Raw genomic sequence first — 26,209 nt, forward strand, 5'->3', positions numbered from 1 at the left:
AGAAAAGAACATCCAACTACAGGAAGCACATAGAACTCCTAATAGACACGACGAGAGAAATACCTGATTAACTTCAAAAGATCTCCAATTAAACTTTCAGCTGATTTCTCATCAGAACCACTACAGTCTAGGAGAAAATAGACAGACAGTCCAAGTCTAAGAGGAAAAAAACTGCCAACCCAGAATATTGTACCCTGCAAAGCTCTCATTTATGAATGAAGGTAAGATAAAGACCTTCCATGACAAACAGAAATTGAATTTGTCACCACTGTCCAGCCTTACAAACAACGCTTAAGGATTTGCTACTCACAGAAACACAGAAACATGGTCATCACTATGAAAGAAGGTGAAGGCAGAAAATCTCCTAGTAAAAATACAAAAGAAATCCAACGCCAACAATAGGAATATTTATGGGAAAATGGAAGCGCCAAATCATTACTTATCAAGAGTAACCTTGAATATAGATAGCTTAACTTCCCCTAAAAGATACAGATTGGGGCCAGCACTGTGGCGTAGCAGGTAAGGCCACTGCCTGCAGTGCCAGAATCCCATATGGGCACCAGTTCGAGTCCTGGCTGCTCCACTTCCAATCCAGCTCTCTGCTTTGACCTGGGAAAGCAGTAGAAGATGGCCTAAGTCCTTGGGTCCTTGCATCCATGTGGAAGACCCAGAGGAGGCTCCTGGCTCTTAGCTTCAGATCAGCCCAGCTTCAGCCATTGTGGCCATTTGCACAGTGGGCCAGCAGAGGAAGATTTCTCTTTCTTTCTCTTTCTCTTTCTCTTTCTCTTTCTCTTTCTCTTTCTCTTTCTCTTTCTCTTTCTCTCTCTCTCTCTCTCTCTCTCTCTTTCTGCCTCTCTGTGACTGCCTTTCAAATAAATACATAAATCTTTTTTTTAAAAAAAGATACAGGCTGGCTGAATAGATTAAAAATAAGACTCATCTAAAAAAAAAATAAGACTCATCTATTTGCTGCCTACAAGAAACACACCTCACCAACAAAGATACATGCAGACTGAAAGTGAAAGGATGAAAAAAGATATTCCATACTAAAGGAAAGCCAAAACAAGCAAGTGTAGCCATCCTAATATAAGACAAAATAGACTTCAATACAAAAAATGTTAAAAAAGACTAAGAATGGCATTATGTAGTGATTAAGTTATCAATTCAACAGGAAGATGTGACCATAATAAAAGCATATGCACCCAATCCCAGGGCACCTGGCTATTAAACAAATGTTAATGGATCTAAAGGGAGATATAGACTCCAATACAACAGTAATGGGGGAATTCTACACACCACTTTCATCAAAGGACAGATCAACTCGAAACAGAAACAACAGAGCTAATCCACATGATGGACCAAATGGACCTAACTGATATCTACAGAACTTCACATCCAACAGTTCAAGAATACACATTCTTTGCCTCAATGCATGAAACTTTCTCTAGAATAGATCACATGCTAGACCATAAAGCAAGTCTCAGTAAATTAAAAAAAAAAAACTGAAATAATACCATGTATCTTTTCTACCACAATGGGATGAATCTGGAAATTAACAACCTAAGAATTTCTAGGAAATATGCAAACACTTAAGAGACTGAACAACATGCTCCTGAATGAACAATTGGTCACAGAAGAAATTAAAAAGAAATCAAAAACTTCCTGGAAATGAATGCAGATGACAATACAACATATCAAAACTTGAGCATGACCCAAATTGTACATCTCCTCCCTCTCTTATTCCCACTCTTATATTTAACAGGGATCACTTTTCAGTTAAATTTAAACACCTAAGAATAATTATGTGTTAATTAAAGAGTTCAACCAATCGTATTAAGTAGAACAAAAAAAAAATACTAAAAGGGATAAAGTATTAAGTTGTTCATCAACAGTCAGGACAAGGGCTGATCAAGTCACTGTTTCTCATGGTGTCCATTTCACTTCAACAGGTTTCCTTTTTGGTGCTCAATTAGCTGTCACCGATCAGGGAGAACATATGATATTTGTCCCTTTGAGACTGGCTTATTTCACTCAGCATGATGTATTCCAGATTCCTCCATTTTGTTACAAATGACCGGATTTCATTGTTTTTTACTGCTGTATAGTATTCTATAGAGTACATGTCCCATAATTTCTTTATTCAGTCAACTCTTGATGGGCATTTAGGTTGATTCCAGGTCTTAGCTATTGTGAATTGAGCTGCAATAAACATTAAGGTGCAGACGGCTTTTTTTATTTGCAATTTAATTTCCTTTCGGTAAATTCCAAAGAGTGGGATGGCTGGGTTGTAAGGTAGGGTTATATTCAGGTTTCTGAGGAATCTCCAGACTGACTTCCATAATGGCTTTACTGGTTTGAATTCCCACCAACAGTGGTTTAGTGTCCCTTTTTCCCCACATCCTCGCCAGCATATGTTATTGGTAGATTTCTGTATGTGAGCCATTCTAACCGAGGTGAGGTGAAACCTCATTATGGTTTTGATTTGCATTTCCCTGATTGCTAGTGATCCTGAACATTTTGTCATAACACTGACTTTCAAATAAACAAATCTTTAAAAAATGCAAAGTATGGCTAAAAAGTCAATAGATAAATGAAAAATGGAATTCTCAAAGTATTCAAGTAATTCCTTTGAAGGTATAAAGGAAAATTTGAAAAACAAAAAAACAGAGAATTGGAGCATAGTGAATTCGAGCATTGAAATTATTCTGTATGATGTTATGGTTATTAATGCAAGTCATTATACATTGGTCTAACCCATAGAATGTATAGCACCATGAGTGAACTCTAAAATAACCTACAGCCTTTTGGGTAATTATTATGCCTCAAGGTGTTTCATCAATTGTAACAAGTGTATCACTCTGTGTTGTGGTGGGGTGATTAATAATAGGAGATTATGCATGTATAGGGGCTTAGAGTATATCAGAAATCTCTTGATCACCTATTCAATTTTGCCCCGAACTTAAAGACACCCTAAAAAATAAAGTCTATTTAAATAAAAAAATAGGGCTAATATAAAACAATAAAATAATAGACCTAAATACAAGCATATCAAGAAGTGTATTAAGAGTCATTGGGCAATTTACAGGTTCAACTTCAACACGAAAAGAAGATGAAAGTCATCACTTCTGTCATTACAAGTTAAGCTGGACATGCCAAAAATCAATGCTTTTTTTGGACTCATGAGAGAGTAAGAGTCACAGGGCAAACCACCACCCTGAAGTCTGGAGAGACAAGTGAATCCTAATTCATAGCTGAGATTGTATTACCTGGAGCAAAAGGAATGGGAGCCATAAACTGGTAGGAATATTTATATAGAAGTGCTGATGAATTGCGAGGCTAAGTACGGCATACCATGAGAGTAAAAACTCCTTGATGACCTCAGTTTCTTGGTGCCCCAAACATTCATGAGTTTCACCTCCAGGAACACTACAAGATGATCACAAAAAGGTCCCTTCATGGCCTTGGCAAGTGTGGCTGGGAGAAAGTTAACCATTGTGAAATGGGTTCAGAGACTTCTCTAGAACAACGCTTCCCAGGAAAAAAAGCTTTGTCAGAGTCCTAACTCAGAGGAAGCTGATTGCTTTTAATCTAGGTCTTTCTAACTCTCTTAAAGTAGAAGAAAAACAATCAATAAAGGTCATAGCTTCAAGGTAACATGTTGCAGCTGTATAACAGTATTTAAAAAAAGAGCTATACTACTGGAAAACAGTCAAAAGGTCACAAGTGTACCAAAAGATTAAAGAGCAAATGTAAAATCTTTCAGATCTTACCACCATATTAATAGGCTCTAGTATACCAGCTAAAACAGTTGTAAAATATTAACTCTATCTAAAGAGTCTAAGAGATATTCATAAGGCAGCCTAAAGACAACAGAGTAAATAAGTCCAAAGGCAGGAAGCATTTGAAACTTCTGGCATATACAGCTACTGTAACTTTTAAATGCAGCCCAAATCCTAACTATATTAATAATAAAACCTCATACTCAAATTCTGTTATCTCAGTTCCTATTATCCAGTGCATCATGTATGATTTCAAAAACACACACACTACATATCATGCAAAAATGTAAGAAGAAACTTAGTCTGAAAAGACAGAGCAAGTATTAAAACCAGATTCAGATAGATTTTGAAATTATCCAATGAGAAATTTAAAATAATTATGGTTAATATCTTAATGGCTCTAAGAGATAAATTAAATGACATGAAAAAATGGGCAATATAAGCAGAAAAAAAAGGAAAGTTTAAGAATCCAAGAAATGCTAGAAATAGAAAACATAACTGAAATGAAGAATGCCTTTGATGGGTTCATCAGCAGACTGGACATGCACAAAGAAAGAATCAAAGAACTTGAATACACATCAACAAAAATTTCTCAAACTAAAACACAAATAGAGGGAAAAATCTGAAAACTGTGGATACTCGTAAGTGAAATACCATAAGACAAAAAAAAAAGTGATAGAGGATGGGTTGAATGGAGGGGAAAAAACACAAGAAATATTTGAAATAACGAGGGCTAAGAATTTTCCAAAATTAATAACAGACATCAAATTAAAGATCCAGGAAGTTCAGAAAACACCAAGCAGGATAAACACCAACACACACATACACACACACACACACACACACACACCCCACTAGGCTATCATACTCAAACTGCAAAAAACTAAAGACAAAGAGAAAATTTGTAAAGAGATCAGAAGATAAAATTTCCATCTGCTGCTTCACTCCCCCAAATGCTTGCAATAGCCCAGGATAAGTGAGGCTGAAGCCAGAAGTCCAGATCTCAATCCAGTTCCCCCACACGAGTGGCAGAGACTAAGGACTTAAGCCATCATCTAACACCTCCCACAGTATTCACCAAAAGTGGTGCCAGAACTTGAACCCAGGCATTCCAACACATGATGCAGAATACCCAAGTGGCAACTTAATTGCTGTGCCAAAAACCTGTCCCAAGAAATTCATTCAACTTGCTAATCTTTTGCTGAGGGTGTCTGTATCTATGTTCTCAAGAGGGATTCTCTTCTCAGATTTTCTGGAAGAGATCGTATAGTATTGGTACTATTTCTTCCTTAATGCTTCACACGTGAAAGCATCTGGACCAGGTACTTTCTATTTCATAATAGAAATTTTCTGTTTCTTGTTAACTAAGTTTTCTTAATGATGTGAGCCTCTGTTTGGATGACCAGTTTCTCATTGTGGTCTTGCTATATTGTGTCTTTTAAAGAATTGGCCAATTTCATTTTTTTATTAAATTTGTGAGTATAGATCCTCTGAGATTTTTTTATCCCTTCCTCTACAATTTGTCATAGAGTTTTTGCTCCTCTACAACATTTAATGAGAGACATGAATTTTCATAAGGGTCCAAGAGCAATATAGCAGTTTACTAGACTTATCTTGCAGGGATCTTGCCATATGTTAAATTCTGTATTATGAAACAATGTTCTCATGTCAGAAAAGCATATAATGACTCCCTCCATGAACTCTCCCAGCACATGACCAACTAGTTCTTGCTGTAATTTGTTTGTAGGATTAGTCTAGTGATCAACAGAGTTGGTGGTAGATCCTGAGATGAACCAACATTCTTTGGTTGCTCGCCTCATAGTCTCCAAGAAAAGAAGATTCTATATTCCTACAGTGATGACCTGGTGCCATATTGGCAAACCCAGAGAAAACAGGGGAGTTTCTGGGGTCAAGCAAATCTCCATAGATCACTTCCTATTAAGTGTTAGGATCTCACTGGTTCCCTATCAAGGAACCATTATCAGCATGGGAGCCTTAGCTAGGCTGAGAATTTGCCTTCTCTGAACTTCTTTTACTTCTAAAGATTAGGTCCTGGACCTGGTCTTCCTCTCTATCTGTCCTCCACTAGCAGAAAAGAAGATGACGTTGAAGGCTACCTATGAAGACATCTAACTCCTATACTTCACTTTAAACAAATGACAGATTGTCCTGAGCCTATAATTCCTCGTTTTTCCAAGTTAATATGGTAATAGCCACTCGACTTTCTATTCCTTGTACTTTAATTATCGTCTCTGTTCTGTATTCCAAAGAGATTTATAAATCTGTGCAACATCTCTCATTATATCTCAGGGTGGATGTCTCAGCAATTGTACTTCCGCATACCACAACAAACCATCAGAATTGGTGATGAGATAATATCCAGCTGCCATGATGAAAGTAATCCAACTTGGAAACCTGATTCTTAGAGTCAGCTTCCTAGGAACACTTCTGGAAATTGCTGCATTGTGTTGGATTCCCTAGAAGCAAAGCCCAATACAAGGTCTTGCAGTACATACAATGTATTGAGAGAGTATTCTTCAGGAAAGATCCCTATAAAGGGACAGAGTGAAGCAAAATTGGATAAAAGGATAAAGTGTAAAGCAAGCATGTGGTGTCTGGTAAAATCCAGCTATGGCTTACTCCCCAGAGGGAGGCTTAGAAGCGTATCCCACACCACAGGATCGACCCTGACGTTAGTCCATCAGTGACTGAGGATCATTCCCAGAGGCAATGCAACTCCCTAGGAGCAGTAGTTCCCAATAGAAGATGACAATTCTCTGGAAAACGTAAGCAGCCACAGACCGTGAGCAGTTGACACAGCATCTAGAGATATGGACGCACTGCCTTGCTAGGTGGGGATCTACTGCAAGTGGTGAAAAGAGAGTTTTTCCATACAGAGTGCCAGGAAAACTGGATATTCAGGTGACTGAAAAAAATAATAATCTTGAGCCTTTTTCCTATCATACTAAAACATCAATTCCAAATAAGTCGTATATACATACATTAAAGGTAACACAATAAAAGTCCTAGGAACAAGGTATATGATCTTCATATTCTTTTAGTATAGGATTTATTAAAAATTACACAAAAAATTGAGAGTCCCAGAGTCAAAGCCGGTTCCCAGCCCAGTCCTGTCCCGCAGTTGCCTGCCTCCTCTTTCCTTCCAACATGACAGATGCCACTGTGTCCTTCGCCAAGGACTTCCTGGCAGGTGGAGTGGCTGCAGCCATCTCCAAGACTGCGGTAGCGCCCATCGAGAGGGTCAAGCTGCTGCTGCAGGTGCAGCATGCCAGCAAGCAACTCACTGCCGATAAGCAATGCAAGGGCATTATAGGCCGGCGCCGCGGCTCAATAGGCTAATCCTCTGCCTGCAGTGCTGGCACACCAGGTTCTAGTCTCGGTCGGGGTGCCGGATTCTGTCCCAGTTGCTCCTCTTCCAGGCCAGCTCTCTGCTGTGGCCAGGGAGTGCAGTGGAGGATGGCCCAAGTGCTTGGGCCCTGCACTTGCATGGGAGACCAGGAGAAGTACCTGGCTCCTGGCTTCGGATCAGCGCGATGTGCCAGCCACAGCGTGTCAGCCGCGGCGGCCATTGGAGGGTGAACCAACGGCAAAAAGGAAGACCTTTCTCTCTGTCTCTCTCTCTCACTGTCCACTCTATCAAAAAAAAAAAAAAAAAAAAACACAAGGGCATTAAAGACTGTGTGGTTCGTATCCCCAAGGAGCAGGGAGTCCTGTCCTTCTGGCGTGGTAACCTGGCCAACGTCATCAGATACTTCCCCAACCAGCCTCTCAACTTTGCCTTCAAAGATAGGGTGGCGTGGACAGGAGGACCCAGTTTTGGCGCTACTTTGCAGGAAATCTGGCGTCAGGTGGTGCTGCTGGAGCCACATCCTTGTGTTTCGTGTACCCTCTTGATTTTGCCCGTACCCGTCTAGCAGCTGACGTGGGCAAAGCTGGAGCTGAAAGGGAATTCAGAGGCCTCGGTGACTGCCTGGTTAAGATCTACAAATCTGACGGGATTAGGGGCTTGTACCAAGGCTTTAATGTGTCTGTACAGGGCGTTATCATCTACCGAGCTGCCTACTTCGGTATCTATGACACCGCAAAAGGAATGCTTCCAGATCCCAAGAACACGCACATCTTCATCAGCTGGATGATCGCGCAGTCCGTCACTGCTGTTGCTGGGTTGACTTCCTATCCATTTGACACTGTTCGTCGGCACATGATGATGCAGTCGGGGCGTAAAGGAACTGATATCATGTACACAGGCATACTGACTGCTGGAGGAAGATTGCTCGTGATGAAGGAGGCAAAGCGTTTTTCAAGGGTGCATGGTCCAACGTCCTCAGAGGCGTGGGTGGTGCTTTTGTGCTTGTCTTGTATGATGAGATCAAGAAGTTCACATAAGTTATTCCCTAGGTTTGTTCCCCTGTAGACAGGCATGTTGTATTATAATCTTGAGCATTCTTGACAGGCTCTTGTCTGTCTTATCAAAAGCAACTATGTGCTGGTTGAAAATGGGAAGCAATAATACTCTTCTGACCAGTTTTCTCTTAAAGCCATTTCCATGATGATAATGATGGGACTCAATTACATTTTTTTATTTCAGTCACTCCTGATAAGTAATTTGAAGAAATAAAAATATACACAATAAAAAAAATTACACAAAAAATTTTAAAAAATGATTGGTGATGTGGGTAATATTTTTTTAAGATTTATTTATTTATTTATGTATTTGAAATCAGAGTTACATAGAGAGAGGAGAGGCAGAAAGAGATAGAGAGAGGTCTTCCATCCACTGGTTTTTTCCCCTTTGGCCACAATGGCCAATGTGCTGATCTGAAGCCAGGAGCTTCCCCCAGATCTCCCACACAGGTACAGGAGCCCAAGGACTTGAGCCATCTTCTGCTTTCCCAGGCCATAGCAGAAAGCTGGATTGGAAGTGGAGCAGCCGGGACTCCAACCAGCATCCATATGGGATGCTAGCACTGCAGGCAGCAGCTTTATTGGCTACGCTACAGCACCGGCCCAGACTGTTTTCATTTCTTGTTTCTCAGCATCTAGATGTGCATGGTTCAGTACCTTGAGGAAGTCAGCCTTTTTACCCACATACGTGTGTGAATACAGGCCTCAGAGCGCTTAATGTGGTAGTGCAGGTAGTTCTGGAACGCGTGGATCAGGTTGATGGTGTTATCTCAGGCACTGAGTTGGTGTGGCGAGGGAACAGTATGAAGGTGATATAGCCGAAGCTGTCGCCCGCAGCAGCATCCGTGCCTTTCAGCTCCAGAGGCAGCTCCCTGAGGCTAATGAGGACCTGGGGGCTGTGTGACTGGCTATGGGACTGGCTCTGGCTCTGCGTCCTTCTTTGAACTCCTGCATGAACATCTTTCCAATGACCACATCACTGTCATCTTTTTTTTTTCTTTTTGACAGGCAGAGTGGACACTGAGGGAGAGAGACAGAGAGAAAGGTCTTTCTTTGCCGTTGGTTCACCCTCCAATGGTAGCCGCAGCCGGTGCGCTGTGGCCGGCGCAGTGCACTGATCCGATGGCAGGAACCAGGTGCTTCTCCTGGTCTCCCATGGGGTGCAGGGTCCAAGCACTTGGGCCATCCTCCACTGCACTCCCTGGCCACAGCAGAGAGCTGGACTGGAAGAGGGGCAACCAGGACAGAATCCAGCACCCCGACCAGGACTAGAACCTGGGGTACCGGCGCCGCAAGGCGGAGGATTAGCCTATTGAGCCGCGGCGCCAGCCCATTGTCATCCTTAAACATGGTGCTGAAAACTACTGTGCCTATCCTTTTTAGACTCAACACTCATGGGCTCCTCATCCCTACCATGGATAACTGCACTGTTCTCTCCTTCTTTCCCCTCTTCTTGCAATTGGAAGTATTTCTCAAAGAGAGAAGTAAAACAGTTTCTCTTCAACATGCCAGCCAGATGTACAATGGAATCCTTGGCTGCAGGCAGATTTTCAAGGTCATATAGCAAAGAGACATTATATCCTGATTCCAGATTCACCAAGAAATTTCCATACACCCGTTTAATAACTCATCGCACCATGTGCCTGAAGTTCTTTGTAGAATTTCAAAATACTGACCATCACCTTTGCTTTGTCTCCATTATGATGTGAAATATGATAGAGACTCCATCAAACTCTACAAATGTTACTCCTACTGCTTCTGGTTTGTTTCCAGGGGCCACGTTCTGGAACCAGAGAGCGAGTGCCTCTTCGATGATACAGCTGTTCACCTCCTGCAGGATCAAGGCGGCGGCTGGCCCCAGAAGCCTCAACCTGCCTGCGGTGCCACAGCCATGGCAGCCGGTGCAGCCTCAGGACAAGCCTGGTCCCCGCCCAGCCCCCCGCTGTAGGCAGCCACTTCCGCTCTCAAAGTGGGTAATTTTTTACATTTCAAGACATCACTAAGAGAATGAAAATGTAACCACAGAATGGGAGATGATATGTGCAAGGTAGATCTCTGAGAAAGGACTCATATCCGGAATACGCGATGCATTCCTATAAAGTAATTTTTTTAAAAAACAGATTTAAGAAATATTTTTGACAATAAACACGTGAAAAGATTTCACAAAGGAGGATATCCTAATGGCTAATAAATATATTAAAGGGCTCTCAAGTTCATTAATTATCAAGAAAATCTAAAACCTCTATATATTCGTCTGAGTAAAATTTAAAAGAATAATAATGGCCATTTGTGAAGTAGAGCAGTGGATGGAAGATTCCACCTCCTCCCCCACAATTCTACCTATAAATAAAATAAAAAATAAAAATGATATCTAAGTCTGAAAAGCTATGAACCGGTTAAAATTTCATCAAAGTTTGCTCACTTGTGATGTACCAATTTCCTTGGTTTACCGTTTACTTCCTTCACCTGCAAAATCAAAGGCTATTCTTTCCTTTACAATATAATATGCCAATGTAGTAATATTTTATGTCTTATTAGAAAAAATTTCTGTGTTTATGTATCATGTTCTTTATTATTTAGGAAATCAAAAACACAGGTTTTTCATGAAAAAGCTATGATCATTAAAAATTGTGCTACTTTCAAAAAAAATAATAATGATAATAAGTGCTGGCTAGGATGTGGAGGACCTGAAATCCACATTGCTACTTAGAGAATAAATTGATATGACTGCTTTGGAAAATTGTGTATCCGTATCTATAAAAGGAGAATATTTGTCTACTCAATGCATAGAAATTTCATTCTTAGGTAAAACACTCAACAGAAATATGTATATGTGCATACAAAGGGGCATGTCAAGAATATTCATAACTATATTATTCAAAAAGCTGGAAACTAAACTAAAATGCCTTTAAAGAGTAAAATAAGTAAGTATATTCATATCATGAAATTTTACATAGTAATAAAAGTTTACAAATTACTACCACATGCAACAATATAAATGAATCTCACAGAAAAAAATTGAACAGTATAATTCCACTTATAGAAAAGGTAAATTATTAACTCTAGGGAAGAGGTAGAAGATAATGGTTAGGAAAGGCACATGAATATTGTCTGGATGTGCTATGCTTTTTACTGTTTATTTTCTGAAATCCATCAGGATGTACAATGAGGATTTACGCCTTTACCTATATGCATTTTATATTTCAACATACATTATTTTGAAATAAAACAGAGTGGAATTGCAATCAGCAAATTGCTGCTTTCTAGTTTGGCCCAGCAATACAACTTATTTTTTTCACATTAATTTTTATATTTCCCAGAAACTCTTTTATGCTTGGTGCATAAAGGACACTGAATTAATAGTGGTTCCCTTTTCTCTGCTTCTAGAAAAGATGAGAAAGACTTGAACAAGCTGTAAAAGAAGCATAGCAATACAACTTTGAAAAAAATGTTTCAGGGGGCCAGCGCTGTGGTGTAGCAGGCTAAGTCTCCACCTGCGTCACCAGTATCCCACATGGGCCCCAGTTCGTGTTGCTGCTGTTCCTCTTCAGATCCAGCTCTCTGCTATGGCCTGGGAAAGCAGTAGAGGATGGCCCAAGTGCTTGGGCCCCTACACCTGTGTGGGGGACCCAGAAGAAGCTCCTGGCTTCAGATCAGCCCAGCTCTAGCCTTGCAGCCATTTGGGGAGTGAACCAGCTGATGGGAGCCTCCTCTCTGTCTGTAGCTCTACCTCTCAAATAAACAAATAAAATCTTTAAAAAAAAAAGTTTCCGTTCTGATACTGAAATCTGTAATTGTTATTACCTGTTAGAGAATTGCATTTTACAAAGCCTTTTATGTATGCTCTCTTTTCATTCATGCAATGGGAAAAATGAATACACCAGGATTAGCACTAGCCTGGAAAGGGGTGGAATCTGGAGGCCAGCCATACCACACAACATTGTTGTAAAGTTGTCTCCTGGCTTGGGAGAAAATACTGGAAGAGAACTAAAATGCTGTTAACTCGTTTTCATCTCCCACGTGTGTCCAGGGTAGTCTCTCTTACTGCCCTCGTCATCTCATGTTTCCCTGCACCTTTCTCTCCATCTCTCTATTGCTCTGTTTCCTTTTCTTCCTATGAGTTTCCTTCCTCTTCTCCCTTTATTTCCTTTTTTCTTCCATATCCTCTACAATCACTCCATGGAGACAGTGGTGGTGATACTGTCCATAAGGCTGCTTCTGGGGAAGAGTATCTGTTCTCATCATTTTCCATTTCAGATACTGATTTTAATTTTTTGACTAATTTTTCTCAGCACAAATAGAGTATAGTACATGATAGAAGTGGCTAACTGTCCACCATCCATAATGGTGTCTTCAAAAAGTGACTAGCCGCAGCAAACTCAAAAGGCTTCCATAGCTTGGCAACTCATGACAAGAGCCTAGGGTGATTACTGATGCCATAAACAAGAGTGTCAATTTGTTAAGTCAACAACAGGAGTCACTGTGCACTTACTCCCCATGTAGGATCTCTGTCCTAAATGTGTTGTACAATGTGAATTAATGCTATAACTAGTACTCAAACAGTACTCTACACTTTGTGTTTCTGTGTGGGTGCAAACTGTTGAAATCTTTACTTAATATATACTAAATTGATCTTCTGTATATAAAGATAATTGAAAATGAATCTTGAGGCCGGCGCCGTGGCTCAACAGGCTAATCCTCCGCCTTGCGGCGCCGGCACACCGGGTTCTAGTCCCGGTCGGGGCACCGATCCTGTCCCGGTTGCCCCTCTTCCAGGCCAGCTCTCTGCTGTGGCCAGGGAGTGCAGTGGAGGATGGCCCAAGTGTTTGGGCTCTGCACCCCATGGGAGACCAGGAGAAGCACCTGGCTCCTGCCATCGGAACAGCGCGGTGCGCCGGCCGCAGCGCGCTACCGCGGCGGCCATTAGAGAGTGAACCAACGGCAAAGGAAGACCTTTCTCTCTGTGTCTCTCTCTCTCACTGTCCACTCTGCCTGTCAAAAATAAAAAAAATTTTAAAAAAATTAAAAAAAAAAAAAGAAAAAAAGAAAATGAATCTTGATGTGAATGGGATGGGAGAGGGAGCGGGAGATGGGAGGGTTGTGGGTGGGAGGGAAGTTATGGGCGGGGGGGAAGCCACTGTAATCCAAAAGCTGTACTTTGGAAACTAATATTTGTTAAATAAAAGTTAAAAAATAAAAATTAAAAGTGACTAACCAGCTATGACTACATTTCCCAGTCTCCCTTGCAGCTAGCTGAGACAAGATACATGAGCTCTAACCTATGATAACTGAATAGAAATGGTCCATGTCAGGGCCAGTTCATGGGGGAACTTGAAGCATTCATATGCAGAAGTTGCCAAGGCTTCCATCAATCAGGATTCCTGAAGGACTATGAGTGAAAGCTACTGCCCAGATTTCCCCCTGCCCAATGCTAGTATACAGGCAAGAAATAAACTTGTACTATATCTTAGACATGTAACATGTATGCACTCACACACACACACCTGGAGGTCTACTTTTTTAAAGCACTTGGCCCACCTTAACTGATATGGAGTGTGTCCATATCTTTAGTAAATAAGGCCTGTTGGATCAATTGTTTTAAGTTCTAGGCCTGCTGGGTTACAGGCTTTCTGTGAATATGCCTTACATGGGGTAGACTGACTATTCACCCCAAAAGGTGGTCTCCTTTTTCTTACAGGGAACAGAGAGCTGTTATGTATCATCAGTACTTTGCCTTTGAGCCAAAGAAAAGGCCTGGAAAATGACAATTAATTCTTGCAGCCCAAATAAAGAATGGACGGTGTATCTTTTCTCTTTAGGTCTATATTAGCATCTTGACTAAGGCTTCCTATCAAGTGGCTTTTCTAACAGAGTTCTCTTTTCTAACAGAGTTCTAACAGAGCGCAATGGTTGAAAATGATGATAGGGTTCAGCAACATTTCATTCTGAAATGCAATGGTTTCCTGATAACTCCAACTTAAGAATTTTATTTTATGTTTGGAAACCAGGACCAGTCTTGTTCTGTGTAAATATATATATATATATATATATATATATATATATATATATATAAAATTTTTAAAATCAAAAGGAAGAAATTCTGAATAGTTTGATGACTCTCCCACTACCTAAGCCTCTTGCTCAGTAAAACAATGCCAAGAAATTCCAGTGGCCTGGTGCACATGCAGCTTGGCTGGTGCTTTATATTTTAAAGGTACATGAGGAACTGTTAAGCTGGATCCAACTGGTCCAAACATAACCTTGGAGAACCAGTTTGTGTTGACTTTAACTCCATCCCAGAGACATTTGGAAATCTCTTGAAAACTTAATAATGAATTGTGGGTAGAAATCTGATAAGGTACTTAGGGCAACAGAGTTAATTCCAAATGAATTTATCATAATTAGTTTTGCCATAATAAACGTTAAGGGAATTAGAACGGCTTAGGCCATCCATTTGGAACATCATTGACATAAACCAAAGGACCCAAAGTACAAAATGTTATTGTGAGGCCACACAAATGATAGTGTGCAAAGTGTCACTGATCTCCAAATGACTCCATTCGGCATCTGAACAGCCCCACTGTTTACAACTCAACACTTATAACCATGTGGTAGGGTGCATTCCATAGCTCCCTCTGACAGGATAATTCCAATGTGTCATTTCATAAGAATACTGAACTAGACCCTAACTTGGCTAATTCTTGAGCACTCCAAATTCTCAAGAGGTTGCTTCTGATGGGAATCTGGCCCCAAGCGTTCTGAAATGCTCATGCTTAACCTCTACAACTCGACCCAAGAACTATCTAGCCTAAGTCTTATGTTCAGTCCAGTCGGTCATCCTGGGCTAACAATTGGGAGGATACATTGGTAAAGAAAAATGGAATTGACTGAGACTCAAGGCTAAAACTTTAGGCTACTGATCATTAGTGAAAGATCTAGTGTGTGATCTTAGAGCCATGATGACACCAAAGACTGTGGGTATTGACAAAGTCCACAGTAAACCCTTCACATACCAGCTCCATTCACACACACAGTACCCTGAAATGCCTGTAGTACTGATATAAGAATGCCCATTCATAAACTTTAACCACCTCAAAAACAAAGGCTACAACTCTTTCCTCTAGAAGGTTTCTTAGATGAACAAGTAGGAGTTTCACCAGAGAAGCTGAAGTTCCTTCATACAATATTCTAAGTTAAATATGGTTTTCTTATCTTTTCACAAAAATGTTATTATAAAACTAGAAAATATGAGCAAGCAAAAAATGTGAATTCGTATTTCTACCATCTCTAGAGAACCACTATTAATATTTTCAGGCATGTCCTTTTAGCTCTACATTCTTCAATGCAGGAGCCACTAGCCACAGGAGGTTATGGAGTAGTTGAAATACAGCTAGCCAAATTGAAATGTGCTTAGTGGTACAATACTCATTGGACTTCAGAAAATGTAGAAAAATATGTAATACCTCTCATTAACATACTTTTATCAGTTATATTAAAATAATACTTTTACATTCACTTAGAGTGTATCTGTATTTAAATATATTTATAATTATAATCTCATGGTTATATTTACTTAAATAAAATATTTATATTTAATTTCCCTTGTTTCTTTTTATTTTTTTAAGTGTGACAATTAGAAAATTTTAAATGACCTGTATAGCTTGCATTTAGTATTATATTTGTATTATTTATTATATTTCTACAGAATAATACTACTCTAGAACTTTTCTTATGCATTTAAGGAAACTTTTCTTATTTATATAACCTCTTTATGAGTGTTATAATATATGTGCATTTTTGTTACTTCACTTTTCAAGTTTAATAATACTTATATATCAAGATATTCTATATCAGCAAATACATATTGCAACACTATTTTTAATAATCGAATATACAGTTCAGCATTATATTGACAACCTTAGTTTATTTAACCAATGTATTTGTGTTGAACTTTTAGGTTATTTCAATTTGGACATACTTCCAAAAATATGAAGAATTTCTAAAATCAAAATCACTGTTTCTTCTGTCATATTGTTCCCACTCTTCACCTTCAAGATAGAATGATTAAGATTCAATGATGATGCTTCCATTTTATATGCAGTTAAGTAAAAATTACCAGACAGATTTTTCTAAGGCACATCTGAAATATCTCCAGAAAATATTTCACTTGTTACAAAACTGATCATAAAACTAACCCTTATATACATTAAAATGTATGAGTAAAAAATAGACCTGAGTTCTAATAGACTAATCTAATTAGATGTTTAATCACCCACAGGTTTCTCAGTTTTTTTTCTAAAAACTAATTTATAAAAAACTGCACTGATTTTAAGTAAATAAGTTATGAAAGCTCTCATTGCCTGGTGGTACAGCAAAAGAGGAGGAACTGGATCTGTCTACAAATCCTACTGGTTGACTGATAAAGGTGCAAAGATGACCCAAAGATTCCCCAGCCAAAAACTCAGTAGTATTTTAAAACTTTGTAAAATAAAGTTTCTCCTTTGTTATTTAGGAATTTTGTCCTCTCTTCCTCTGTGCTATGAACAGAATGTATCTTACCAAAATTCAGTGTAATGGCTTTAAAAGGTAGGGCCTAAGGAATAGTTAGCTCATAAGGGTGAAGCCTCAAGAACAGGATTAGGACCCATAAAAAAGACGTGAGAGAGCTTGCTTTCTCTCTCTCTGTCTCTCTCTCTCTCTCTCTCTCCGCTCTCCACCATTTGAGAATACAAGAAGATGAACACCATCTCTCAACAGAAAGAAGGCCTTCCCCAAGAACCCCACTGTGCTGACTCCCTCACCTCAGAGGTCCAGTCTTCCGCACTGTGAGAAATAGATGCTTGTTGCCTGGGCAACCAGTCTAAGGTGTTCTGTTATATCAGCCTACACTGATCGAAACACTCTGTCTCAAGTTCCTCCAAGTTCTCAACGCAAGGCAACATCCCTGTGTATTTCAAAGGAAGAACAATACCAAAAGGAGTAGAGGCAAATAAGAAATTCGGCCTCTAACTAAAAAAAAAAAAAAGAAGAAGAAGAAGACTTGACAAAAAAAGTTCTGAGATTTTGACCACAGAATAATGTGACAGAATGGAGTCCTAGGAAGAAAAGCAAATGTGACACGAAGAGGCAGGAACAGACTGAGACCCAGCATCAAGAAATGTTCATCCACCTCCTCCTTGGAGAAAGCTGCAGAAACACAGAACAACTCTCATCCATAGGCTTTTTCCCCAAGATCATTAGGTAAGCAACAAACCAAAGGCCCAACAAGCCTACTTGATCTTTCCCTGAGACAGCAGCCTACTTCCCCATAAGAGTTGTACTATTAGAAGGAAAAGGAAAGGAAAGCTCTTCCTTTCACAATATTTGACAACCTCTGTCTTCTACCCAAAAAAGAAAGAGGAAACAACAATAAAAGTCATCCATCCCAAATGGCTATCCCTGAACTACGGATGGAAGCTACAATAGAATTAATGAAACTGGCTTAGAATAAAAAGCATTGTATAAATGCACCTACTGTCTGACCCTACTCAGGGGATCACACTCTACTTCAGTAAAATGCAGAATAGTTTAAGGTTAACCCTAGACATGGACACTGTTTAACTGTGCTCTATAAACGTTTTACAAAAGTAAACCACATGTGTTTATTCCAAGCATTTTAAATGTGGGCAGAAATAAAATCCTAAAATCTTCATTGGTACTGCCTCCATTTTAAGACAGTAAATAGAAGAGAAGTACCTATAAACACCCCCTCTCTTAAGTATTTCTAGCTTTAAATACAGTATTCTTTGTTTCTATTTTTCACTGAATTTTTTTGTTGTACCATATGAAATGTAGGTCAAGTTGTTGGTAAGTGCTGGATAAAATCTGTTTATACTACAAGTAAATGGTAAAATCCTTCCAGTCGGACATAGTTTAAAAATATTACTCCTGCTGATGTGCTATTCAGGGTATCCCCAATAGATTTAAATGCTGAGAAATTCTTAACATAAAATCTGGATGCAATATTTTAATCACAATTATATAACTTTCCCTTGAGAGAAAATACATAAAATTCACAAGACCTTCTACTCCTGGGGACCAATAATGAGGAGCACAGTTGAAATCGTATACAGGTGCCTGTGCTTTATGATCATTAAAGTCATGGAAAGAACCCACATGTTAGTAGGAACAAGAGGTAGACTATGGACTCAATGTTTGTGTCACTCCAAAGTTTAAGTCCTAATATATAGCATGATGGAATTTGAATGTGAAGCCTTTGGGGGATAAATAGATTTAGATGAAATCCTAAGGTTAGAACCCCTATAATGGGATTACTGACCCTATGAAGAGAGAAAGCAACCAAGGATCTCACCCTGTCCATCACAAACATGCAGCAAGAAGACTACCATCTGAAAGCCAGAAAGAAAACACACACAAGGAACCAGACCCTGCCAGCACCTTGATCTCAGACTTCTAGCTTCCAGAACCATGAGGGGGAAAAATGTCCATTGTTTATATCACCTATTCTGTGGGAGTTTGCTGTAGTGGCCCCAATAGAATAAGACAAGGTGAAATTGCAATACTGAGGACAGGTCAGACATATAAAAGCCACTGTTGACTCCAGGTGAAATTTCTCCTAGTTCATATTAGAATCATCAACATACATTGCTTTTCAAGTAGTAATTTTTACAGGAAAGCCTCAGTGTTGTCACGTGGTAGCAGTATAAGAAACCAAAATGAAGTTCCTGGCTCCTGGCTTTGGCTCAGACCAACCCTGGTTGTTGTGACCATTTGGAGAGTGAACCAACAAATTGAAGATCCCCTTCTCTCTCTCTCCCTCCCTCCCTCCCTTTCTCACTGTCACTCTTTTTAAAAATTTATTTGAAAGTCAGAGTTACATAGAGAGAGAGAAAGAGAGAGAGAGAGAGAGAGAGAGAGAGAGAGAGAGGTCCTCCATCCTCTGGTTCACTCCTCAGATGGCCCCAATGGCCAGAGATGCACCGATCTGAAGCCAGGAGCCAGGAGCTTCTTCCCAGTCTCCCACACAGGTGCAGGGGCCCGAGGACTTGGGCCGTCTTCTACTGCTTTCCCGGGCCATAGCAGAGAGCTGGATCAGAAGTGGAGCAGCCAGGACTCAAACTTGCACGCATATCAGATGCTGGCACTACTGCAGTCAGCAGCTTTACCCACTACACTACAGCACTGGCCCCCAAATAAATAAATCTTAAAAAAAAAAAAATCCTAAAATAAGCTTATCTTTTTTTTTTAAAGATGTATTTATTTATTTGAAAGAGTTACAGAGAGGCAGAGGCAGACTGAGAGAGTGAGAGCAAGAGAGAGAGAGGTCTTCTATCTTCTGGTTCACTCCCCAAATGGCCATGACCACGATGGCTGGAGCTGGGCCAATCTGAAGCCAGGAGCCAGGAGCTTCTTCCAGGCCTCCCATGTGGGTACAGGGGCCCAAGGATTTGGGCCATCTTCTATTGCTTTCCCAGGCCATAGCAGAGAACTGGATCAGAAGGGGAGCAGCCAGGACTCGAATTGGTGTCCATATGGGATGCTGGCACCGCAGGCAGCAGCTTTACATGCTACACCACAGTGCCAGCCGCAAGCTTATCTTTTAACTACATTTTTCTAGGAACTTTTTAAAATATGCACATGTACACACATACCTTCAGTTTGTCTGATAATCTTTTGCTATATTAATCCCAATCATGAGTTTTTGTACAATGCATACGATGTCTAAGCAGATAGGAATGGTTATTTTTGGTGAAGGGGCTGAATTATTTGATTCCCAAGTTTCTCCAATGTACCATCATCACTGTCACAGCTCTTACTTAAACCATTGTTGTCTGTAACTGTAGAGTTGTGGAGTGGAATCATCCAAGTGCTGCCATGTGGCAGGACAACATTCAGAGTAACTCTAGACCTTAGGACAGGTGCTCTTCTGGTTAAAATCTTCTGGTTTTGGGGCCGGTACTGTGTCATAGTAAATTAAGCCTCCACCTATAGTGCTGGCATCCATATGGACACCAGTTCAAGTATCAGCTGCTGCACTTCCAGTCCAACTCCCTGCTAACGTGCCTGGGAAAGCAGTGCGTGCTCCTACACCCATGTGGGAGACCTGAAAGAAGCTCCTGGCTCCAGATCGGCTCAGCTCCAGTCATTACAACTATTTGGGGAGCGAATCAGTGGATGGAAAATCTCTGTATCTCTTTCTCTCTGTCTTTAACTTTGCCTCTCAAATAAATAAAAATAAAACTTTTTTTAAATCATCTAGTTTTAGAGTAACCTTGACCTGAATCAAAAATTACTTCTCCGGCAGTATTTTTTGGGTGTTCCATGGAGTAAAGAAAGGTATCACCAAAAATAAAACCTCTATCACCATAAAACAAACCAATATATAAATCATAATGGAAAAAAATAATAAAACCTACCAAGGAAAAATATGTGACGCCTAGAGTTTTACTAAGTAGGCACGGATCTGAGGTTCATAGACACACAAGGTATAGTCTTCAACTGCTCCTAAATAAGCTGATGCCCCCTAATCTCCAGCCATTTGCTTCTAGCATGTGCTAAAATAGCACCACAGTCCTGTAGAGAGCAGAATCTGTATTGGTCAATGACAACAGCTTTCCAGGAGAACTCAGCTAGTCCTGGCTCCAATCCTGACTCAACCATGGACTTGCTCACCTCAAGTCTTACATGAAGATGTCGCTTGTGCTTAGAGAATAGGGAGAATAATGGTGAAACTACAATGAAGGAAAGATTAGAAAAAAAAATAAGTTGCCAGTTGCAGTATTTCCTCCCAGTGCTTGTCTAGGTTATGAGCCAAATAAATTGGAGACCTCTAATTTAAAGGACAGGAAATGAAGAAAGTCTGCCCCTCTTATAAAAATAGAATCACATCCTTCCTGTGCATACTTTAAAAATAAATATTTTACTTGCTTATGGTGATTTAAGTGCCCTTCACTATTTTCCTTTGGAACAACTCTTACCATGGCTGAGCCACCCTCTCACCAGTAAACCTCAGCATTCTGGCTTGCTCTGTTTTCTCAGGATTTCAGCATGGGTGGCCTGGGAGCAATGAGTCACTGGATTCAACCTGATGTTGGATCTACTAGGAGATACCAAGCTGTGTTCCAAGATTGGGGATCCCATTTTGTCAGCTCATAAATGCCCTGGGCAAATCCAAGGGGAGGTGCATCAAAGACCTTCCTCCAAAGGGGGTTCATGTTTCTGAAGTTCTCTATTCCCTACCAGTACAAAAGTAAAGAAGGGATGCCAAACCCTGAAGGAATATAGCAGGCAGCTGAAGTACAAGAGCATCAGTCTGAGTTCTCTGCTCATCAGCAATTTTGGAACCACAGAGCACAGCCTGAGTTCTGCATTTCTTGGATAGCTTCTAAGAGCCAAATAGCATGCTAAGTGCTGAGCAGACAAAAATTAAAAGAAAAAATGGTAGGTCCCTATCTTCAATAAGCTCACCATCCGAAAGGTTTTCTCACATTTTTACTTAATCATTCTATAGTTGTAGCTCTTACATGTATGCATATGACCCATTTTAAGGTAATATTTTGATAGGATTTGATGTAAGGGTTGAGGTTCATTTCTTTGCACACAACTATTCAATTCCTCCAGCATGATTTGTTGAAAAGTTCACTCTTTCTTCCGCTGGATTATTTAGATATCTTTTCTAAAAAGTAATGACTGCATTATGTAGAGTCTATTCCTAGACTTTCTATTTATCCCATTGATTTATTTGTTTATCTTTAGACCAAAACCACACTTCATAGGTTACTGTGGTTTTATCATCATTCTTAAAATTAGATCACATAAGTCTTCCAATTTTGTTCATCTTTTTAAAAATTGTTTTGATTTGTCTAGATCCTTTGCATTACCACATAAAGTAGATAGTCAGCTTGTCAAAAAGAGAGAAAGAAAGGATAGCTTGCTAGTATTTTGACTAGGTTTTGAGTTGACTTTATAAATTGATTTGGGTAGAATTAACAACTATACTGACCATTTTTACTCATGAACATACAAAACTCCATTTTAGTCACTATATCTGTGTCATCCTTCTTTCTAAGTATTTTTTGAGATTTTTTTTTAAAGAACAGCATCTCTAACAGACTCTGCTATATAATATACAGTATTGAAGGCATAATTGATGTGTAATAAATACCAAAAGTTAATAATACTACCTCAGAAATTGTACAGACATAAGCTATATGTTATAACAAATAACAGCAAACTTCAGTTACTACATGCAAACTGTGACAGTAGGCTTTTTTTGCTAAAATACCTTCTGATATGTTGTTTGGTCTCTACATATTTCATGACCTTGGATTACATAAATAAGATGTCTGGTTTCACTTTTACTTCAAGGATCTGTACCTTCATTTTCAGTCTTTCTATTCCTCAAAAGGTAGGACCTCTGTTCATATATAAATTGTTTGCAAAATTTGATCTGGAATAGCAAGTAATAGTGAAACCCCAAGAATTCACATCTAGATTCTTTCTGATGGAATCAAGAAGATAATGCATCTCCACAGCTGTACTTGAGTATGACACTTGACTAGGATTAATATTCAACAAGCCATATAGCATAGACCCAAACTTTCAGAAAGGATGCCCATCATACATAACCAACCAAGAGAACAATGCAGATGCAATGTAGGTGACTATAAGCTTGGTTCACAGATATAAGGACAACCTTCTCAGTATAACCTGGGGCATCTCATTGGAAGTGGGCTGAAATTTAGTGAAACTTCAGTGTGGACAAAGAATGTTCTCAACTGCAGACAACTCCTCCTGCTTACAAGCATCCTTGGACTACTTCCTCTACAAATCCAGAATGGTTCCATGCTTCTAAGATTTCTCTCCAACAAATCTCAGAATTATAGGCTTTCTGTTTTGAGATGAATCTTAGAAGTCAACTAACACAATCCCCTTGTTTCACAACTGGGAAAACTTACCCAGTCATATACCATAGAGTACTGATGCAGAAATTGGAATAGAATTCAAGCTTTTTACCATTCATTACCCTCAGTAGCCACCACATGGCACAATATCATAGAAATTTGTCTAAACATATGTATATGTTAAGGCACTAATTTTTTTTATTTATTTGACAGGTAGAGTTATAAACAGTGAAAGAGAGAGAAAGGTCTTCCTTCCATTGGTTCACTCCCCAAATAGCCGCCACAGCCGGCACTGCGCCGATCTGAAGCCAGGAGCCAGGTGCTTCTTCCTGATCTCCCATGCGGGTGCAGGACCCAAGCACTTGGGCCATCCTCCACTGCCTTCCTGGGCCACAGCAGAGAGCTGGACTGGAAGAGGAGCAACCGGGACTAGAACCTGGTGCCCATATGGGATGCCAGTGCTGCAGGCAGAGGATTAACCAAGTGAGCCATGACACCGGCCCTAATTAGTGTTAAGGCACTAATTATCCCAGGATAATCTATTATTATCTCCCAGGATAGTTCTATTACTTCTTTCTTTATAATTACATAAATAGTATATAAAATTTTATATTTTGAAACTTACAGATTATAGAAGAGTCTTCACTATGTTCATAGAAAATTCTTATTATTAAAAAAAGTGCATAATTTCAAAACATTTTGCACCAAAATAAACTTGCATATTAATCAATTTGCTTTGAACTTTTCGAGGTACCCTCATATACAAATCTCCCTTGGTCCTACAAAATCCCTCTTTTTTAAAAAAAAAAAAAAGGTTTATTTATTTATCAGAAAGGCAGACTTACAGAGAGGCAGAGGCAGGGTGGGTAAAGGGGAAGGAAGTCTTCCATCTGCTTGTTTACTCCCTGGTTGGCAGCAATGGCTGAAGTTGAGCTGATCTGAAGCCAGGAGATAGGAGCTTCTCCTGGGTCTCCCGTGTGGGTGCAGGAGCTCAACGACTTGGGCCATCTTCTACTGCTTTCCCAGGCCATAGCAGAGAGCTAGATCAGAAGAGGAGCAGCTGGGACATGAACCAGCATCCATATGGGATGCTGGCACATGTAGGCTCTACCCTCTATGCCACAGCACTGGCCCCACAAAATCCCTCTTGTCTCCCCGACACACCTTTGTTCTGTGGTGGGTGTGTGCCTTTTTCCCCTTTGCATTCCATGAAAGTAATTTTTTGTACAAGCAAACATTTTGTTTAGCCATTTCTGTAAATGATTTGGTATAAAGCACTAGCATTTCAGAAACCAGTGCCAAACATATTATGTTTTTCTTTGGTTTTTAATAATTTGAATTTATTTAATTTTTAAATTTTTATTTATTTACTTATATGCAAAGCAGCGAGACATAAAGAGACAGACAGTGATCTCATCAACTGGGTCTCTCAAGGTCAGGCTGAAGCTAGAAAGTGTGAACTCAATCTGGGTCACCTACATGGGTGACAGGGACTAACTAGTTGAGTCATCACCTGCTATCTCCCAAGATGCATATTAGCAAGAAGCCGGAATCAGGAATAGATAGGAATTTAAACTCAGGCACTCCAATATGGATGGGATGCAGGCATCCCAAGTAGCATCTTAAATACCTATCCAATTTCGTGTCTCATATTGCAATCTTAAAATAGCAAACACTCTAGTGGTTGCTGATACTTGATAAAATTGTAAATATTCATGGAGTACAATGTGATGTTTTGCTTTATGTGTATATCATGGAATGATTGAATCAAGCTCATACACCCATCATCTCACATACTTAACATTTATGTGGGGACACCATTTAAACCTAGTAATGTAGAACTTTTAGTTCTATAAATACTCAGTATACTATTATACACAATATAGATCACTTCACCTTTACATATTATTAAAAATTATAATTTTGGCCGGCGCCGCGGCTCACTAGGCTAATCCTCCGCCTTGCGGCGCCGGCACACCAGGTTCTACTCCCGGTCGGGGCACCGGATTCTATCCCAGTTGCCCCTCTTCCAGGCCAGCTCTCTGCTGTGGCCAGGGAGTGCAGTGGAGGATGGCCCAAGTGCTTGGGGCCTGCACCCCATGGGAGACCAGGATAAGCCCCTGCCTCCTGCCATCGGATCAGCGCGGCGCGCAGGCCGCAGCACACCAACCGCGGCGGCCATTGGAGGGTGAACCAACGGCAGAAGGAAGACCTTTCTCTCTGTCTCTCTCTTTCACTGTCCACTCTGCCTGTCAAAATAAAAATAAAATAATAAAAATAAAAATAAATTATAATTTTAACTTTTTAATAATTTGGAGGTGATTTTGAAGTAAATGATATTACAATCACCTATCATTAGCGACTCAGTTTACATGTCTGTTTGTTATCTTACATCTTGGACATCTGCCACATAACTGCAGTGTGCCAGGTGGTCAGTTATCTACTCCACACTATATCTCCCTTCTAGTATGCTTTCTACAGCATCACAAGGAGATGGCCCAGAAATACACCCAGAGTCCCTTTTAACCATGGGTCCAGGTTAAATTCTGTCAGCTAAACAAACACACCCCCCCCCAAGACCGAGAAGGCAGTAGAGAAGAAGCTATTATTCTCTGGCAGTTTTATTATTATTATGTAATTACTTACTTTGAAAGGCAGAGCACACACAGAAGGAGAGAAAGCCAAGAGCCAGGAGCTCCATCCAGGTCTCCCACGTGGGTGGCAGGGTCCCAAGTACATGAGTCCTCATCTGCTGCTCCCCAGGGTGCACATTAGCAGAAGTTGGATCAGAACTGGAGCAGGCAGGACTCAGACACTCTTTAAGATGCAGGCATCCCAAGCAGCAGATGAATCTGCTAGCCAAATGCCTTCCCTTCGCCAGCAGTTTTGCAGGCAGGCATATGGGCAAATGAAGAAGATGGGAGTTTACAGCAGCTACCAAGAAGGCTCCAGAAAACCACCTGCTACCTGGTTTGTAAAACAGCCTTATGCAGAGAAAGCCTTAACGCAAGACTCTTGGAAAGACAGAAATTCCAGAGCCAGTGCTGTGGCATAACAGGTAAGGCCCGCCGCCTGCAGTGCTGGCATCCCATATGGGCACTG

General features: G+C 40.2%; 2 pseudogenes; one reads left to right on the forward strand and one right to left on the reverse strand.

Annotated features, from left to right (window-relative positions):
- The first annotated feature begins 6,947 nt into the window (after nucleotides 1–6,947).
- Nucleotides 6,948–8,372, forward strand: LOC133774279 (ADP/ATP translocase 2-like; annotated as a pseudogene).
- LOC133774280 (actin-related protein 2/3 complex subunit 2-like) overlaps nucleotides 8,188–26,209 on the reverse strand; it is a 40,504-nt pseudogene continuing 22,482 nt past the window's right edge.

This window comes from Lepus europaeus, chromosome 15 (genome assembly GCF_033115175.1).
Source record: "Lepus europaeus isolate LE1 chromosome 15, mLepTim1.pri, whole genome shotgun sequence".
Lineage (NCBI taxonomy): Eukaryota > Metazoa > Chordata > Mammalia > Lagomorpha > Leporidae > Lepus > Lepus europaeus.